Below are 14,571 nucleotides of genomic sequence, written 5' to 3' on the forward strand. Positions count from 1 at the left end.
TTGATATTTCATCAATAATTAAAATGTGTGCATTAGAAAGGTCTGCCCTCATTTCATCCAAGCTGTTTCCGAGGCCTTGGTATGGAGGCTTCAAGCTTCTTGGGAGTTTCAAAAGACAGTGCAGTGTTTTACCTGAGATGTTAAAGGCTGCAGTGCCTGTAAATGCAGTTAAAAGAACAGTAGGCTGTGAAATGTCAGTATGCTCTCGCATGCATGGAAGCCTACGCAGGATTTTGGATGCTTCTGCATAAATAGATTTAATAACGTGTGATTTACCAACTCCGGCTCCTCCATTCAAAAAATACAGAAATGGTTGTGGCCTTTCACCAGAAACACATCTTTTGCACCAGTCTCGCACAGCATAAAATATGGAAGCTTGTGTTTGATTCAAGCTCTGATACATTTTGCGAATCTGTGCATGATTTAGTTGAGCAGCTTCCATGAGTGGCATAGCTGTGTTACTGACAGAGGTAGATGCTGTGTATTCAGGAATGTCTTCTTGCTCATTCACTTCATTAGGATCAGTGGGTTCACGTTCCATAATGCTCTCCAATCTGATCAGTTCATTTGCCGGTGCCAGTGTAGTCCATGCATCTTCAATTGGACCATTCTGTTCAAAATCCTCAATTGCCTTTTCTATTGCCTCATTATGTTTTTCATATTTCTCACGGTTTTCATTTACAATGTTAAAGACACGCTGCAGTTCACCTGTGCCTGGTAGTTTTACTGAAGCAAATGAATAAAATGATTCATATGTTGGGAATCTCGTGGACTTCAGCTGTTCATCTCTGCGATATGGCAGGTAAAGTTTTAGAAGAGTTCCATAGAATTTTTCTGGGTTTTTCTGCTGTGAAAAACGAGCAAATCTAATGACAGCAGGCTTTCCCCTTGTTCTTTTCTGTATGTGTCCCATGTTTTGTTGAAGTGGCAAAACATGTTTACCCTTTTTCTGTCTTCCATAAACAATGCGGTATTCACTTGCAAATTCAGCCATGCACATGTTCTCAAATTCAGGTCTGTTTGGTCTGGCCTTGTACTTGTCTGGCAATCCTTTCATCCACACATTCTCTACGTCATCATCCATAGTCTGCAAGTACTTAATTGGTAAACTCATCTTTACAGCGTTGTCATCAGTAGGTATGAAAATGACAGCACGTGATGTTGATTTCAATTTCAGACTGCATGTGCGAGCGACTGCCTCTTGAGCGCTGACCTCTCTGTTCTTTGAATAGGCATTCATGACCTGCTTCATGCACTCACGTTCTGACAGGTTATCATGGCTTGAGTCTTTTATCACTCTCTTCAGGTAATCACTCATCTCATGTTCAGCTTTTGAAATGTACGAGAGCATGTACATGATGCAGCTGTAGGGGTTCAGAATGAACTGTATGTCCATGTTTGCATTCCAAGCTCTTAACAACATTGGATTGTAGCCATTGACCCAGCAGTCCTGTGGTCGTCTCTCCATAACTATTAAACTTGATGTAGACATAGCCTCAATATGTTTCTCATACTGTTCATAAGTCATGTTTACTTGATTAAGAAGCTGTGTAATGGTTTCAAAATTCTGATTTGAGTCATTCAGTAGATCCCACACCTTCTGAAGCTGTTCTTTTGCAACACTGGCATAATCTCTTTTCTCTGGTCCATTCTCTTCATCAGACTGATCTACTGGAGGAGGTCTGGGGCGGGTTATCGTGGTTCTGTTAATGGGTGGTTTAGGAAATCCAAACCTGCAATGCTTCTTGTTCTTTCTACAAGATTTGGAGTGACTACGGCTATGCATCTGCACTTCACTTACAATTCTGTGCAGTTCTTGGTCTTTGTCTGGGTCTGGTAATTTGCATGAAATGTATTTATCAATGAAATCACAAACATCCTGATCTTGATCTTTTTCAAACTCTGGTGCATCTTTCACCCAAAATAAGCAATGAATGTGTGGAGAGCCACGTAACTGGAATTCTACTCTGTAAAAAAAGTCAATTACCTCACCGATAGGTCGAGCAGGTGACATGATTAGATCTCTCAATAAGGCTTCAACACGTTTTTCAAACATCCGCATGGCTGTGACTGGGTTGCTCCTGAGGATTTCACATTTTTCAGACCAGTCTAAATCAGCAAAGTTCACAGTTTCACCTTGTTGTGCTTTAATAGCATTTATCACTTCAGGCCATCTCATCTCAGCAGCACTAAATGTACAGAAAAATGTGGGAGTGCCCAGCTGCCTCATCATAGCAAACAAATCACGCAGTGTTTTCTCCCAGTATGCTGGAGTCCCTCTTAATGGTTGCATGAAACGTGTAGCCTCCTTATTATTCACAAGCTTTTCTAACTCCTGTTTGTCTTGCAGCAGTGAACAGTTTATTCTGCGTCCATCACGGGTCATGGGTTTTGCTTTCCTCAGTTGGATAGACATACTAGATGTGGCCATGTGCATTTCAGTGACAAACTGTGCAAAGAAGATGTAGCTTGTATCTTGTGCACAACGATTGTCAATAGAGAATAGCCTTGTGTTAAAGTACCTGCTGGGGGAAATATGTGTTGCTCTGTTGGGCTCATCAAAGGTATTTTTTCCATTAGAAAACAGAACTGGGAAGGCCATCGATTCCAAATTTCGAATTTTAAAAATGCTTACAGGACTGTTTTTTGCTGCTGGGGCAATGCAGAATATCCCATCATCATACGACAACAGCTGCTGACCAAGATCTGGGGGCTGAAGGCATGTATCCAAAGCAAGGCCTCTTGATTGTTCTTCTGCAGTATTCTCTGGGTCATCACTTGAATCATCGTGTTCATTCCCATTGATCTGTTGTCCAGTGTTCTCATTTTGGCTGCGGTCAATATCCATGCCCTCATCAGGAGCAATGATGTCATCTGTAGACTGTTCATGCTCATTGAACATTTCTTCTTCTGACAGTTCTGCATTGATGACAATATCTTTATATTCTGAATGGATTTCTTTTAGTTTTCTTAAAGCTGATAAAACCTTATGCATGTTCAAAGTCTGAAACTGATAGTGACCTTGGTAGCACAGGCGTCTTTTCAATTTCACTGTAAGCAGCTGTGATTCACTTCTGGGTCTGGGTAAACAATTTACAGTTGTTTCTACTTCAGATGCAACAGAAATGACAGCTCCCTTGATAGCTCTCTGTTGGCCTTTAGGAAGTGTTAAAATTTTTGCAAAGGGAATGTACTTTGCAATTACGTGTCTTTCTAGAATATTCAAATCACACAGTTCTGGAGGGATGGGAGTGAACTGAAGATTGTTGACTACAGCGATATCTGGCATTAGACCCCTCAAAAGTGTTGTATGACAGCAGTGACAGATCCACTCTGTTTTCATGTGTTCCAATGCACACGGATCAGGGCAGTCAGAGCAGATGTGAACATAGTTTCCAGTCAAGCAAAGAGAAACAACAGTTGGATTTTTTTGATAATTACACACTTCACATTTACGCACTTGATTGGAGAAGAGTGCCCTGGCACAGCATGTGCAGACATAAGTTGGCCCCTGTTTTATAACATCTCTGAAAATATTTAAAGCTCTCAACATGCCTGGATCTTGTACTATTTCAGGCTGGCTATCTTTTAATGTTCCTCTCTGACAGTGCATCAGATGCATTTTTTTGTATTTGCGCTGTATGTGATCTGCACAACGTATTTTGTGAAGTACCATAAGTGCAGACATTTTTGTTTTAGATTTGAATAAATAATATTCTTTCTGACGAGCCCTAAAATATGCATCACAGTGATAACGTTGCTTAAAAATGTTCTTCATTTTTTCATAGAAATTAGGATCACTTTTACATCGGTTTGTATAATGGTCCTTTTGCCTTTGCCTAAAAATCTTATCTTTTAGATATCTGTCAACAAGATTTGTCTTATGGTGTTCCTTGTATTTAGCATTGTCCCTGTAATTTCGAATTGCGTAGCTTTTTTGCCTCTCCCTGAATTGTTCATCATTCCTATACTTTTGAATAATGTGATCTTTTTGCCTCTCCCTGAATTGTTCATCATTCCTATACTTTTGAATAATGTGATCTTTTTGCCTCTCCCTGAATTGTTCATCATTCCTATACTTTTGAATAATGTGATCTTTTTGCCTCTCCCTGAATTGTTCATCATTCCTATACTTTTGAATAATGTGATCTTTTTGCCTCTCCCTGAATTGTTCATCATTCCTATACTTTTGAATAATGTGATCTTTTTGTCTCTCCCTGAATTGTTCATCATTCCTGTAATTTCGAGTAATATAATTTTTTTGTCTCTCCCTGAATTGTTCATCATTCCTATACTTTTGAATAATGTGATCTTTTTGTCTCTCCCTGAATTGTTCATCATTCCTGTAATTTCGAGTAATATAATTTTTTTGTCTCTCCCTGAATTGTTCATTATTCCTGTAATTTAAGGTTATTTTACTCTTTTTCTTCCCTCTGTACTTTTCATTATTTCTATAGCTGCTTATTGCATAGCACTTTTTCCCCCTTCTGTATTGTTCATTAATCCTGTACTTGTTAATTGCTGAAGACTTTTTTCTCTCTCTGAATTCATTAATATTTTTATATTTGTTTTTCATTGCTTGTTTGTGTTTTTCTCTATAAACAATATTGTTCCAATATTTTTTCTTCAAGGCTTGGTTATGTCTTTGTCTGAATTCACTATTTGTTTTATAATCATAGACTTTACGTACAGTCTGTTTTTTATCATAAACATCTTGCCTCTGAGCCATTTCTTTGTGCCATTTTTTACAATAAGACTTTCGCTTTTGAGTCTTGCTCAGTTTTTCTGCCTGCTTAATTGTGTTTTGTAATTTAAGGTGATTTGGAGCTGACAATGCCACTTGATCTGTTGACGGCATGTTATGAGAAAGTTCACTCAATGGTACATATTTAGATTCATCTCGATTCTGAGCAACGGTAGTTGGAACTTCCGGTTTATCTTGATAAATCAGGTAAGCTTGTTTATTTGTTGATGTGGCTCCGCTAACAACAGTCTCGGATAGTTGCTGAAATGGATCTTGGACTTGAACACAGCGTTGTGAGGCATCAGCAGATGAGCATTGTTCATCGCTTGACAGAGCTATGTTCTCAAATGAGACAGATGGTTGCACATCATGTTCAAGGTCACGGCAGACTTCAGAATGTTCACAGCTTTTAGTCATCCTGCTAATGAATGACACAGGCAGCAGCTCAAACTCTTCCTGGTCTCTCAAATCAAAACACCCTTGAAACAATATATAAAGCCTGTCTGCGAGATCCTGCAATCGATGAAACGTAAGAAATACAGCCGTACCCGTGCCTTCATCAGCAGGCATTCCATATATTGATCTGCAGTGAGGATCAAAATAACCAAATCTCCCTGATCGATCTCTGAATACAGCGATACATAAGCCTCCACACAACAGCAAAGCATCACTCACATCAGCTTGGAGACATTGCAAAGTATTCTCAAGATTTTCATAGTCGCCTAGTGCAGGTGTATCTCTCAGAAATCCAAACTTCTGGGGATGTTTAAGGATGTTGTAGCAGCGAGAGTTTGTCTTAATTGTCTTTGGTAGCTCATCAAAATTTAAAAAATTAACCACAAATTTTCTTTTTTTCTGCAGAGCTTGTTTGACGCTAGTGTAAACTGCATCACCTTTCTGTAAAACACCATCTAAATCGAAACTCTGTAGCTCATTTCGTTCATTATGGACTGCTAGGAACATTAAGGAATTGCAAGTACACTGACGGCCTCTAGAGTACACACTGTATCTTGCATCGGACTGACAGTGAGACGCTTTGACAGACAGCACGTATGGGTTTTCGTCACTCATACCTGATACAGAGTTGGTACTGTTACTGGTGCCCAATGAAGATTCTAGCTTTCTGCGTTGTTTCTGAGATTGACTCCTCTTTCCTTTTCTTGGCATGGTGATGTTTCAGTACTGGAAATCAAGCAAATATGTCTTAGTAATGGATATTGAAATTCTCTGATAGCTGAAATAGAACAAAGATAATGCTTATTTTGTAATCAGATATACAGAGAAGTCAATATGTGTTATACAAAAAGAGTATATATAACAGTACTGTAACAGTTAATGTATAACACTAGTAAATGAATTAATGTGCAGTAAGATTAATCAAAAATGTTTGTGTACTTTATAAGAGTTGAAATTCCAACGTAGTGAAATCTGGAAATTTCTCTTTCACCCTTTCTGAATCTGTAGTTAACTGTTCTCACCTGGGTTTGAAATTTTTTCCACAGTCAAAATTTTCACAGTCAAGTCGAGCTTTTCAAAGTCAAGTCAAGCTTTTCAAAGTCAAATATTTCAAGTTTCAAGTTTTTGTTTTTCAAAGAGATTTTGGGTTTCAAAATAGCATGGGGTGGTTCTGGCTCTTTAATTTTCAAAGATGCATTAGCAAGCTTGCAAGTGCGTGTTGGATCATGCGTTGGGTAAGATTGGATTTGGGGTGCGAGCAAGCAAAGCAGCAAGCAAAGCAGCAGCCAGTTAGTTTTGTTTTGAAGAGAAAGAATAGAATGGGCGAGAGAGAGATTAAAGCAAGATAAAAGTTAGAATGAAATTGGATATAAAGGCATAGATAGGACAGGACAGGAAAGGATAGTAAAGTACACACACAGAGACAGACAGACAGACACACACACACACACACACACAAAAAAAAGTTAATTACATTCTTTACAGAAATCGGCATATACAAAATTGTGATGCGATCTTGGAAAACCCATCGGATGTCATGCTGGGACGTTTTCAGGAAATTCGAAAAATAGTTTGAATGTAATTTTTTTTAGTCAGAATTAGGTTTTCATTCAAATATTATTCTATAACATCTTGTCTATCATGTCTGAAAATATCTTGGAAAAATTCACTTGTTTAGTGCAAAAAAATAGCGATTCATTGCCAGATGAAGCGTCATATCACTGAGTGACAAGCTCTTGTAATATGGAGAGAACATTTAGAAAGTTACATCAAATTAATATAATCTATAATTCTCACCTGGCTGAGAATTTGTCTACAGCACTCCTGTCCTGACCATTTTCATATTTCATATATATTTCATTTTGTATCTTTTACATCATGTACAGTGACTAAAATAAGTATTTTATCACAGTGATTTTTACTTGCGATACTAGACTATTGTGTTTCTATTTTCATTGCCTCACTTTAAACCCGTTTTCTCAAAATTCAATTCTGAAAATCACAGCTATCAGCCATCTTCAGAGGTCTAGAGGACAAACTAGCCATAACTTTTGTTACGTTCAAGCTTTGGACAAAACAAATTCAGTTTTGAAAAGGACTTGAACCACGTGTTGGGCTTTCTTAGATCGTATCACAATTGCACTTAATTAAAACTAAACAGTAAACAGTTAGTTTTCCTAAAATAATAACAGTAGTAATAATAATAATAATAATAATAATAATAATAATAATAATAATAATAATAATAATGATACTAGACAATTCAAATAAAATTATTTCTAAAATGATTACTTACTGTACAGAGGGGAGACAGTGTAATGACAAATAAATACAAAATACCATAATCAACATATTTTCAACATATGATTAAACTGCATTTGTATAAATTAACAGCATTTTAGGTTAAATTTAAAAATAGTTCTTACATAAATGGAATAAGATGTCCAGTCTACTGTAGGAAAAAAAGACATCAGTTTTGTTCACATCTCACAAATCAAGCTGTTCATTTAAGCAATGAAAGCTTGTTTTTTTTCTCAACACATTTACATGAACTTTCCAGTAATAATTTCAGTATAATTTTTAGGGCTGGGTTTTGAAACAAATTAAACAATTTTATTAGATTTTATTCAATTCAGATTCACAAGCTTGCGATTTAAGTTGATTTCCAATGCAATAACATTTAATATTGATTATTTTGGAGATCTACCACGTACAGTACATGTGAAAAACTCCACTGATGCTGTAAAATATACAGAGAGTCAGTTGGAACTACATTATTATATTGGGTACTATGTAAGGTAAAATTTTAACCTTATACATTATAAAGGTTAAAATGAACTAATTTGTATACAAACACTCAAATTGCATTATGTGCACTTTGTTTTTGGAATATAAACATTTAAATGGTGGCTGTCATAAAAACTTGAAGGATTTAATCAAAATTCATAAAGGTTAATTTTTTATCTGATTTTTTGATTATTGTTTAGAATGTGCTCCAGAAATGTTGACTGTGCTCCTAAATTTTTTTTAAGTTTCACAACTGCTCCTAGCAAGAAAAGTTATAGTACAGCCCTGTATTTATTATTTAAATATTATAATACAATGAAAAGAATTTTAAAACTAAAACTTGTATATCAAAATTAACAAAGCACAAAGCTTAATGTAATTTATTGGATGGGAGTTGCGGTACAATGTTCTATTCATTAAGTGAAAACAGACTAATTGATTCTTGGAATTTAATAATCAATATGGTTTCATCAAAATGAGAATCAATTAAAAAGTCAATACCCAGCCCTAATAATTTTTAACTAATGGCTAAATGTGTCAAATCTCATAATATCATAGACAACAATGTCTACTTAAAGCTTATAAAACATGTGGAATTATGCATTAATCAAAATATGTCTGTGTCCAATTAGCATGCTGTGTATGTTACTTGCAAAGACAGCCAACGCAGCCTCAACCCTATGAATACATGAAAATAAATAAATAGCTAGTCTTTGTGATTCAAATTCTCCAAAACAAAAATGGAACAAACCATGTAATTGTTCCGAGTATTAATTAGGTGAAAGTGAATACATAAATTACCTTGAGAAGAAGGTGCCTATGGCCACACTTGGCAAAAGGGAGGAAGGAGGAAGACAACACAACCTATAAAATAAATAGATCAGGTGTAATCAACCACCATCAAATGTTATTCACTTTGTGGAAAAAAAGTGTCTTACATTTTGAGAAATATGCTGATATAGATAGCTATTATAAATTAGGGGTGAAACGGTACGTGTGTTTGTATCGTATGGTTCATGGGGAAATTCATAATTTCCTCATTACCTTCAGCTGGCATATTCCTGTGACAACACAGCATGGTGTCCTTCAGCAGATGTCACCATTTTAATGGCAGTATAATATATATGTATATATATGTGTGTGTGCGTTTATATATTATATACACATTTTTAATTATAATTAAATAATATAAAACCTTTTTTAATTATAAAAATATAAAATGTATGCTCCCTTTGCCAAGTGTATTCCAAACTCATGTGCCCTGCTCACTCCAAAGTCTCCACTCCAAGGGCTCTGACTTTCTTTGAAAGTAGGGAATAGGGATGATCACTTGCATTTCAAGTTTCCCCGTGAATCACACGGTATGAATACACGTACCGTTACACCTCTATTCTAAATGCAAATACTAACAAGTCAGTTACTGCCAGACAATCACCTAAAAAGATAACTTACCGCAGATATACAGACAAGCAAAAGGGAGAAAAATAAGAAATCACTTACATGATTCACTAATATAAGGGTCAGACATTACACAGCCACATGTGTATGTATAGATATGTGTAGAATAACGCTGCACAGTCACAGTTAATAATCCAAAATTATTAATGACTTATCAAAATCTTATGAAAATGAATTTTTTTTATATATGTACTGTTTATACTGATCTACAATATAGGTACAAAACAGCAACAAATAAAGGTGAATGTAAGAAAAAAAAATCATCTTCATCTCTGCAGACCATTCTACTTTTATACAATTTAGAACTGATCTAATGAAGGTAAATTTTAGCCATGAAAACTAAATGCAAGTACATAATTATCTGTCTGGCTGTCAATCAAATACTTACAAAGCAGCAGCAGCAGCAGCAACAACAATAACCTACTTGACCAGTTGGAAGTAGGGAGGAGGGGGAAAGATGACAACAACCTAAAAATAAATAAATAAGATCTACGGCACACAAGTTACATTTTGAGAAATGCTTAGCATAGATGCAAATACTGAGATGCAATGATCGCCAACCAAAGATGCAGAGAGAAAAGCAAAAATAACTTATATAAGTTTGTTTGCACACAAGGAAAATAGAAAAATAGGTCAAATAATACAGGTATGACATGAGCTTCTATTCATTAAAAATAACTAAGTGGCATTATGAAGCTTGTCTGGTAAGTAGCCTTAGTTGCTTTTGCAGTAAAAATGTGAGCATCAATACATGATTATTATATTAATACTATGTTTTATCTCAAAGCTCACTTAAAAAGTCATTAACTGTTTGAAATAACTTATATTTTTTGATCTGATTTAGGCTTTGTGTTACAGAATGAGGCAACATATTTCATATTATAATACACATTGATAAGGGCTATGTCCATTGCATTAGATATACGCGTTATTCTTATAAAAATAGGAATGACATACCATATATTGTTGCCATCGGCTGTTTGTTTCCATATTGCATCAGTCAACACGTCAATAACGTTACCTGTATTTTATGCAGCTAAGCCACATGTGTGATTCACGACACACCGGACGAAAACCGCAGGATCGCGCCACGTCTTTAAAACGAATACACATTATTTTCTAGGAGTGTGACCACACCGGCGACGTCCAGCTCCGCCGTGTTTTATAATAAGATGCGATGGCGGAGCCGGCGCGGCCTTTCCGTCAGGCGTCAAGTATTCATAATGCTCACATTACCTTTATTTTGGTAAAATAATACTGCTCTCAAAATAAATGTGAAGTAAATATATGACAAACCATCAATATTTGTCCAGCTGTACCGATTTTTGGGCTAAAAGTCCTGAGGGACGTTGCATAGTTAACGTTACAACCGTAAGGGCGGTAACTTATTTTTTTCCTGAATGTATACATCTGAGGCTCATTTTATATAAAAATTGGCGTTTTCTACCGGATTATCCATCAAATAACGAACACTGATCACATCAGTTAATGTTTTCGACAAAAGGATAAGGATTAGATGCCAGACAGAAACGTAAACACATCACATATAGTTCCCTCACGGGACGAATTATCGTAAAACTTAGCGGAAATTAACATTTATTCATAACAAAATACTTATTTTCAAATAAATAAGTTTAACTACTTAAAATTCATTGCTCCACACGTATTTAGATAATCTTTGATTGAAAAATTACCTCAGAAATCTTTCGGTACTCACCTGAAGCAAGGACCGCTGGTGGACGGATGAATCCAGAATGATTGACAGCTCATTAGTTATGCAGAGTTCCAGGGTCTCATTTGCCAGCCTTTACACAATAACTGTGCTCTTATTAGTTTGATGTATTATTATAAGCTATTCACTGTAACCATCCAGTAAAGTTGAATTTAAATAAAGAAATGGAATTATTGATTATATCATATAAATTAACTATAACCTAAAAAAAAAAAAAAATTCAATTACAGTTATATTCATTTAAAATTATATTAAATCTATCTATGTGATTATACTTACCAGCAACTTGAGCCAATTAGATTTTACTGTAAAGTTTATTGTAATAATTGATGTATTGCAAATAACGAACTAAATTCATTAAAAACAAGTTCAGAATAATTTATTTAAAATAAATTGAATACATGCATTATTATAAATAAATAAATAAATACATTCTTAATTAGTAATGAATAAATGAATATAAAATACAAATACACATGATCATTAAAAACAAGTGAATTTAAATACAATATTATACTAAATTCATTAAAACATGTTCAATAAAATTAATTTAAAATTTGGATATATGCATTATAATAAATATATACATAAAGTACTATATACAAATAAATATCTTCATTAGAAACAAGATCATTTAAAAATGTAATACAGTTAATTCAGTAAAAACAAGTTCATTTAAATACATTTATTATAATTAATTAAATTCATAAGATACATAAAAATATCAAAATTCATTAAAAAATATGTTAAATACACTGTAATAAAAAAACAACACCCTTATCCTACTTTACAGTGGGCTGGATGATTATGTTGTGCCAGCCCACTTCTATGCAGGCAATCCAGATGATTTAGTGAAGCAACTACCGTTGCAACTGAGAGTACGGCATGTTTAAAAGCAAGTCCTAAGCATAAAATGCCTGACTTCACCTACCAATGAGGAAGCACAGGATCAAGCATCCCTAGAATCCACAACAAGATGTGGAATCACCTGATCCAGTTAAAGGAGGGGCATCCTTGGATCCAGGTCAGAGTGGGGAATTGCTGGATCCACTTCTGGCTGTAGCACCCCCGGAGCCAGAAGAAAGTGTGGATGGAGACACTGAATTCCTGGACGATGCAATGAATTAAATAACGTCAATTACACTTTGAAAAAAGGACATTGAGTTAGTTAGTTACTTGTTCATGTTGTCAGTGTGTGTGCTTTGTCTACTTAAAGATACCAATACAACATATGTCCACAGACATATTTGTTTCAGTATATTATACATTTCATAGACATCTTCTGACTTTTATATCAGGTTAATTATTTTGGCTCCAACCCCAACACACCTGAACCAGCGTCTTAAGGTCTTACTATGCACACTAGAAAACTTCCAGGCTTGTGTTGAGGCAGCTTCCAGACATCAGACCAAGTTCCCTCCAGGGCCAAGTTTGGACACCCCTGTCCTAAACCTATCCAACTTGTGCAAAAAAAAAAAAATAGATTTGAATAATAAACATGAATATAATCATTTACAGTTTTTCATGATTGCTAACACACTAAAATTAAAAATAACACAGTTAGTGAAACCTGACACCCAAGGAGCAAAACCTCAGCCCAAATCTACACAACTATAAGAACATTCTCAGCCTCACACTTTTTACAAAACACCACACATATTGTTTTGCAAGACACTAAATACACTTCTCTACATTAGACACAGAAATCTGACATGATGCCACTTCTTTGCCATTTTAAGACACTGCTTTCCAAAATACTACACATATGAACCAATTGATCAAACATGGCTATCAGGTGTGTAGACACTTAGGTGCTTAACTGTAAACTCAACAATCAAGGTGTAAGCACTATAAAAAGGCAACAGGTGAATTTTTGTTTTCAACAAAACTGAAAGGCAGTGTTGCAGAAAGAGGAAGAGGAATAGGGAGAAACATCTTTTGTCACAAAGTTATTTTGAATGACCTGAATGACCAACGCTGTGGGAACATCACTATATGCTGTAATCACACAGAATGGGCTCATTACACTGGCATGACAAAAATGGGTTTTTAACAATACAGAGCACACACTCACATTTTTAGACAGACTAATTATTGGTCAGACTAGGTATTGGACTAAAGCAACCAGAAACTTTTTCCATCATTACAGTACCTCCCACAACACTCTCCCTTATTTTCCTTTTCTCTTATGCATAGCAGTGGAAGGTTTATGATCTCTGACTGTATGTTATACCCCTCATTCAAGCAATGGAGGAGGACTGTAACCTAATAGAAGCCGAGTCTGGGCAAGGATGGAGTCATTCGAGAAAATTCTTCCCTTGCTGTCTTGCGAGGAAGGACATTGGCTGTAATGTGGACAAAGTGCCCATATCCAGCTACAATAAGAGATGGTGCTAAGGTGTTTTTTTCTCCACAAACATTTATGTACTATATTGTATTTAGAATATGTGCTGATTTTCAGTGCAAAACGCAGCCTTATTGCAATGATGTACTGAAGGATTTTACAACATGGTGAGAAACAAATACTTTCATCAAGGTGCAGTACTTGTCTCATGTGTTGTTTTTGGTCAATATATTCATGTTCTTTAACAATATCTCAAAAAAGAGAAAAAAAATCTAACTCAGACTGTATCATTAGAAAGGTAGAAAAGTTCCAAGTGTTTAAGATTGAGCACAGCAGTGTGTAAATGATTCAAACAGAATCCGACTGTATGAACCATGTGTGTGCCATATGGTACCAAAACTGGCTTTTAGTAAATTAGGGTTAGTAGACGGTGGGCCGAGTGGAGATTTCGTGTTTTCAAACGATCTGTGGTGAGGGATAACCCAGTTTTTTATATGTAACCGCTACGCTTTTCAACAAAGTAAATAAAAATTGTTGCCACTCACACACTTTGTCCATTACTATAATATCGATAACTTTCTCCAGGTTATTTTCCCGGCGAATAGCGCAAGCAACTACGTGCGGGGTCCGACCTGCATGACGTATTTGATGCCTTCATCCAATAGCATGCATGGAAAGTGTCTGTGTTGGTGACGCGTTTGTGAACACACTTCGCGCCCAGGATTTAAGATTGTGCTACTGCTATTTAAGATAAGAACTATTTTACCTAATTTTGCTACATATTCAGTTTGACACAAAATGAGTACGTAGAGGTAACGATATCCATTTGTGCTGTTTTTATTTTATGTAATCACCTTTTGTCATACGAGGTCCTGTCATTTCTTTGTAATCTTTAATAAATACACCCTTCTGATTTAACACATTTGACAATGGTATTGCTTGGAAACACAACGTCATGAAAAACGAGACAGACAATACTCTTTTTTCCGCCCATGTTTACTTGGAAGAAATGGCAAAACATGAAGTGCTGTATGCATATATTTGAGGGAA

The 14,571-nt window shown here is 35.6% G+C and overlaps 1 long non-coding RNA gene across 1 annotated transcript in view; it reads right to left on the minus strand.

The window, feature by feature from the left end:
- Nucleotides 1-12,154: 12,154 nt before the first annotated feature.
- LOC141312712 (uncharacterized) overlaps nt 12,155-14,571 on the minus strand; it is an 11,508-nt gene continuing 9,091 nt past the window's right edge. Inside the window, exons 4-5 of the long non-coding RNA XR_012349257.1 lie at nt 12,507-12,637; nt 12,155-12,284 (exon numbers count right to left, since the gene is read on the minus strand). This is a non-coding gene — a long non-coding RNA (uncharacterized lncRNA). The remainder of the gene's footprint in view (nt 12,285-12,506; nt 12,638-14,571) is intronic.

The sequence above is a fragment of the Garra rufa genome, unplaced genomic scaffold (assembly GCF_049309525.1).
Source record: "Garra rufa unplaced genomic scaffold, GarRuf1.0 hap1_unplaced_004, whole genome shotgun sequence".
Taxonomy (NCBI): domain Eukaryota; kingdom Metazoa; phylum Chordata; class Actinopteri; order Cypriniformes; family Cyprinidae; genus Garra; species Garra rufa.